At 46.2% G+C, this 6,000-nt stretch overlaps 1 protein-coding gene across 2 annotated transcripts in view; it reads left to right on the top strand.

The window, feature by feature from the left end:
• The first annotated feature begins 290 nt into the window (after positions 1–290).
• SMOX (spermine oxidase) overlaps positions 291–6,000 on the top strand; it is a 61,501-nt gene continuing 55,791 nt past the window's right edge. The window contains exon 1 of one of the 2 annotated variants that reach the window (XM_030450451.1): positions 291–348. The gene's annotated coding sequence lies outside the window, so the exon portion shown is untranslated. The remainder of the gene's footprint in view (positions 349–6,000) is intronic. The other variant, XM_030450452.1, reaches the window with a different exon arrangement.

Here is a 6,000-nt window from a genome sequence, read left to right as displayed (position 1 = left end):
CAGGCAGGGATATCCTGGGAGAAAAGCATCTTCTGCAGACAATTGATCCAATGTCTTTGGTAAGCAAGGTTAATTAGATGATGGTGACTGTGTGCTGCAAAGTGCTCTTGCTGCTATAAATAAAGGTCAAACACAAGACACTTCCTGCTACTTTTGCTGCCACGTGGCTGCCATTTAGTGATTCATAAGCTCTACACACAGCTTGGCAAACAGAAGGTTGTTTTTTTTTTTCTTTTTTCTTTCATAGGAGCTGTTTTCCACTTGTGCAAACACAACAGAGGACTTAAAGGGAGCTGCTCCCATCCACCCCCAGGACCAGAAAGTTTCAGCAGGAGGTAACTAAGAGAGGTAGGACTGGGGGGCTGATCCTCCCCTCATTTCTGGGGATCTTCAGGCTGGAAAAACTTTGAAGTTCTACCTATTTTTGTGTTTATATTGCATTTTCCTTCTGTGTATCACCCTGCTTTGTGCCACTGCAAAAATACTGATAGGGCTGAGCAGTAGAATGGGAAAACGGATGCTGGGAGATAAGGAAACCTGGCAGTGTTTGGATAGGATTGTAGGGGGCTGTGGTCCACAGGCTGGGCTTTGGCTGTGAGATGGATTCTACTGAGATTAATTTCATTCTCTGGAGAGGAATAGGAAAAACCTGTACTTTAATTCAGTGCCTTTACAGGTCAGGTTGGTAATGCCCCAGTAGCAGGAGTATCAACAGCAACCTTGAAGAATAGCAGCAATCCTAAAAGGTGGAAAAGACCTTTTGCATTTAGGAAGACAGCTGGATTTAGTGTTCCTGTTTCATCAAAGTCATCCCTGGCTTTGAAGATTTATGTTTAAGTTGTTGAGGATCACAGTTATTTTATTTGAGACAACTTTTCTCCATTTGAGGTGAAGTTACCTGCGGGGTTCAGACAAATGTGGAATGTCAGGACTGATGGGTATTCAGATATTTGGCCTGAATGCAGAAGAGAGGAGTGACTTTTTTTTTTTAAAGCACTCTTCCCATCTCTCAAACCACGTTAGAAACCTTCCTCACCTCCTCTTTTGACTTTTTTTTTTTTAATGACCTGAAGAAGTTTCCAATTGGAGCTGGACTGGGACGTGTGTCTGAGCAAGCAATTCCATGAAAGATTTTCTGTTGCCTTTGATGTCTGGCCCATTCCATTTCCTTTTGGTAACCTTTTCTTTGTTTTTTTTCTGTGGAAAGTTCAGGGAAATGGTTTGGATGCTGACATTTGACTGAGTTCCCTGGGCAGTGTTTGCATTACAGCCCAGTTTAGAGTTTCCACTGGGCTGGGCACCACGTGGATGTGCATCCAAAGCCAATCCTTGAATGGGGAGCAAGAAGCTGAGGGAAAGAGGAGAGCAAAAACTGGCTGGGGAAGGGAAATCTGGAGCCAGCACCTGAGTGGGAGCCTTGAAGTCCCTGGTCCTGCTGCCTGAATCATGCTGCTGATGTCATTTAAGGCTGTTTTCCTGGTGAGGAAGAGACTGAGCACCCCACGGGTCAACATCCAGTGTTATGAATCACTGATGCTCTTTGCTGAGCTGAGTCACTTGCAGGGACAGAGACCTTTTCACAGAAAAAGTTCCTCAGTAAAAAAAAAACAAACCCAAACTCCAGGTCCCTCTTTAGTATCCTTTGTCAGCTGAAAGGAGGATTTTGCTCCAGGGAATACCTCCTCCTCCTGAGGGCCAGGACCATGGTGGTGTCTGGGTGCAGGGTGAGCTCTGGTTTCCAGTTGGCAGAACAAAGGCAGGGAGGGGGTGGTGTCCCTGGGCTGTTTGTTCAGTGTCCCAGTGACATCAGGCACCTGGAAACTTTGGCAGGCAGACCTTGTATTTCATTGTCTTTTTAGTTTGCTTCTGAATGCTGAAGCAACAGAGGAAAAAAAAAATTAAATTTTTTTTCTTTTTTTTTTTCTTTTTAACAAAAAACCCCCAAATTTTAAAAGAGGGGGAAAATGGTCTTTAGGCCACATTTTCCACCTGCTCACTTAAACCCCACTTGAGTATTGGCTCAGAGGAGATATGTGAAAGCAGAATGTGGGCCTGGATACTGAAGGTCTGGAAAAATCCTATGTGCCAGTGCTGGGGTGATGAGGGAACAGCTGTGCAGTGTCTTGGCCACCACCAGAAATAGTGGCCAGCAAACAGTGGGATATGGGCTCCAAGCAAAGCCATGGTCCTCGTGCAATGGGAGGCTGAGCTGTGAACTTCTTGCTGAAGGATTTTGTGGGTACAAGAAGGGGAAGAGAGATCTGGGATTTGCAGAGCCATCCCATCAGGCTCAAAATGTGCCTTGAGCTGAAGGTACAGGAGGCAGGAAGAGTTTTGGGGAGAATTATTGTATGTTTTTGACCCATCCATGAGTGTCTGCTCATGGCCACTGGTTTTGTCTCTTTTGTTCACCTTAATTTGAAACAGCAGGCAGGAAAATGAGCTTAGCCAGTGAAGCTACTGCAGCTCCTGAGTTGGGAACAGCATCCTTGGTGATGGGAAGCAGGAACATGCTCTGTGTCTAGGTGTTCCCAAGTTTTGAGATGCTCTGAATGAGGATGCTCAGCTTTGTCTTCCATTTTCTTTTCCAAATCCCTTCCCACCTTTACCTGTCCCTGCCAAAGAAGCTTCTGGGCCAGAGCAGTGGGGGTCTTTTTGTGCTCTTAACCTGTCCCAAACCAGCAGGCAGCCAGCCCAGTACTTTGATGTTTTGATGGCTTCCCATTACCAATTCCCTTCTTCTGTTTCACTCCCAACAACCCTGGGTAATTTTACCAATTTTTTTTTTTTGTGAAAAGTCTTGTTTTGCCTTTCCTTTGAGGATCAGCACAAAGGATCTGTTTCCACAAAAGTGATTTGGGTGCCTTGTTAGTGCCTGTCACTAGATGTAGAGTGCTGCTACCTTTCTCCTTCTCCCACCTCAGAGCCAGGCAAGCACATTCTGTCCTTTTGGGATTATATCCTAGAGATCTGAATGTCCCAGCAGGCTCCACAGTTTAACACAGGAAGCATTTGTGTCTGCTCTTTAGGAGAAATAAGTTGCTGATGTTGCCCTGGGAACCAGCCTGTCAGTCGAGCTTGCTTGACTCCCCTGTTATTAAAATAAAAATGTGAAAGAGCAAATGGACACGTTTGCAAGTTGTGGAAGGGGAAAAAAGCTATCTGGGTAGATTCTGTGTCCAAAATATGTATCCATCTGTAAAGAGGGAGCTAAATTTGAGTGCTTTTCCAGATAATTTGGATGGATTGGGATTTTTTTTGCTTACTTCTGCTTGCAGTGCTTGTGGCTTCATGCACAGAACTTGGAGGCTGGCTGCAAAAAAACCCCCAAAACCAATCCTGTGGCTCAGCAGTTGTTGAATTCTGTCTGTGTGCAGGTTATACATAAGACTTGCTCCCCAGGGCCCCTTGGCACCAGTTTCCTTGGCTGCTTCTGGGTCTGCTGAGGCTGTGTTCTTTGTTAGATTTCTCAGCCTGTTTCTTCAGAGCTTTCCTCTTTCCCTGCCTCCAAGAAATGCCTTTGCTTCTCCTTTTGGGCAGGTTGCATGAGGGTTTATTTTCAAGAACCTGTGATTTTTAAAGGCTGTGTGTGGGGTTATCCCTGGGGCAAGCTATTTCTAGGAAAGGCAGTGCCAGGGTGGCTCATGGCACTTGGCAGCAGACACGTGCAGAGGACAAAGGCATCCTCTGTGCTGGGTGCCTCTCAAACCCAGCATCACCAGGAGCTGAGACAGGCACAGGCAGACAGCAGGGCACAGCAGAAACAACAGGGCAGGGAGAAGGCATGGGAAGGCAGGGGTGGAGAGGGAGAGGCTGCTGAGACAGGCAGGGAAATGGTGGTGAGGGCAGCAGGACTCTGAGGATGGTTCCTGGGTATCAGCCCTCGGCCTTTAAGGGGAAACATCTGAAAAAGAAAGATATTTTCTGGAAGAGTGAGAGGCTGGCTGGGAGTATTGCTGTCACCTGGCCAGAGCTAGAGATCCTGTAGGACCAGTTTGCATTTTTCCACTGTTCTCTCTGCAGCTGCCATTGCTTCCCGCTGCTACCTGCTGGGAGATAAGGCAGGAGCAGTGCTGCCGTCACCAGCAAAGCCTCCTCCCAGATTTCCACACTCAATCTCTCTCCCTTTGTACCTGCCAGCTTTTCATTTCCTGCATTCTTTGTGTTCAGAACAGTTTAAGGGATTGGGATTTCATGCAGCGTGTGGCAAAGGGGTTCAAAGATCCGTGACTGCTTTCATAAGAAGGCTCAAGGAGGGGAGCTGGGGCTGTTTCTTCTTGGGATAACTTCTTGGGATGTGCCAGAGGTTTGTCACAAGCTAGTGAGAAACTTGCAGAGAACACAGCTGCTCACTGTCTTTTCCAACACAAGAATATGGGGGCATCAGATGAAGGTACCAAGGTCCAGGCAGACCCAAAGGATGTGTCAGTGATACAGTTCCTGGGCACAACTTGCTGCAGGGTGTTGAGGGTGTCAATATTTACATGGGCAGAGCAGGCAAGCTGATGGAAACAAAATCCAAAGCAAGTGAATAGATGCAGAATATCTGGCTCACAAAGTCCCTGAGCAAGAAAATAACTGGGGGTGAGGAGGGGGAAGTCTTGTTCTTTCACCTATGGAGGCAGCAGACTGGCCTAGAGAGATTTGTTCTCACCAGGTAGAGCTGTCCTGCTGTTCTTTGCCAGCCTCATCTTTCTGCTTCTTATTTTCCACCTTTTTTTCCAAGACATCTGCTCTGTGGTGTGGCTGGGGAACTGCTGTCCTTCCTCTTGTCTCCTAAAGTCAACTTTCCCCAGGATTTTTGAGAGTTGTGCATTAATCCTCTTGCTCACCTATGATGGTGGGGACTGAAAGGAAGGATTTGTCTCCTGGACACTTTCTCCCGTACAGACAATGGCCTGGGCTGTACCAACTCAGGCTGTTGCCACCAGATGTCTTGAAGTGTTTTACAGCACTTCCATAGCCCATGTTTGGGATGTGAAGCTTGAGAGATACAAGCTAGGAATAGCTTGTAACATTTCAAGCATCCATGGTGCACACTCCAGACAATTTATCAAGGATTATGATGGATCTTCCCCACTTAGATGTTGTGATTGTTGCTGAGTCTGGGTACTTTTCTCAGTAGCTTTGTCCATCCAGTAATCCATGCAGGGAAATGTTCAAGCCTGTGGCTCTCAGGATATTAGAAGAAATTATTTGAGCTGTGTCGTTCTAGAAATCACCTTCCTAAAAGGTAATAAAAAAGAAAAAAAGCCACTAGGGGAATTTCAGGAGTTCTCCTCACCTGGGCTTGTTTTGTTTCTAACTGTAAAGGTGACTGGGATGATTGTTTCTCATCACAGGGAAATATTTATGATAGATCTCCTTGCCACTTGGAACACTTGCCAAGTGATGACTGAGGAGCAAACGTCATGTATTACTCATTCCTCTGAATGACTGCAGCTATGCTTCTGTACCCTGAGGATGCTTTCCAAGGGAGGCTGCTGGCCTTTCAGGTTTCCCTTTGTAGTCCTGGTAAAACCTTTTATTGACTTGCTGTCAGGGGGAGAAACATTCACAAGAGGTTGATACCATTTGATCTTTGCCCTTCCCCGTTGTGTTTGTCATCTCGTTTGTCTTGCTCCAGCTAAAACTTCTTGCAGGGTTTTGTATTTATGCCTTAGAATGTTTTGCTCTCCCACACAAGTCCTGGTTTGGCTTTTTCTCCTGGGGATGTGTGTTTTTGTTTGACTCTTCAAGTGCTCCTCAAGTGGGTGAATGAATCATGGAAATTCCGTGTTCTGTGGGGATGGAAAGAGAACAAAATCTTAACTCTGAGCCCTGGCTCTGAGTTTGCTTTGTAGGTAAAATGGATTAGTCTCTCTCTCTAGTAAACAAACAGTGCAGGGGATGGAAAAGTCAGCTGGGCTGTTTGGAGTTGTAATGTAGTTATTTAACACTGTACTTAGTGTACTCCTCAGGGGAACACAGGGAGCTCTGCTGTCACACCTTACCCAGCCT

The sequence above is a fragment of the Calypte anna genome, chromosome 4B (genome assembly GCF_003957555.1).
Source record: "Calypte anna isolate BGI_N300 chromosome 4B, bCalAnn1_v1.p, whole genome shotgun sequence".
NCBI classification, from domain to species: domain Eukaryota; kingdom Metazoa; phylum Chordata; class Aves; order Apodiformes; family Trochilidae; genus Calypte; species Calypte anna.
The sequence above is the reverse complement of the archived record's forward strand: the minus strand, read 5'-3'. Positions and strand labels throughout refer to the sequence as shown.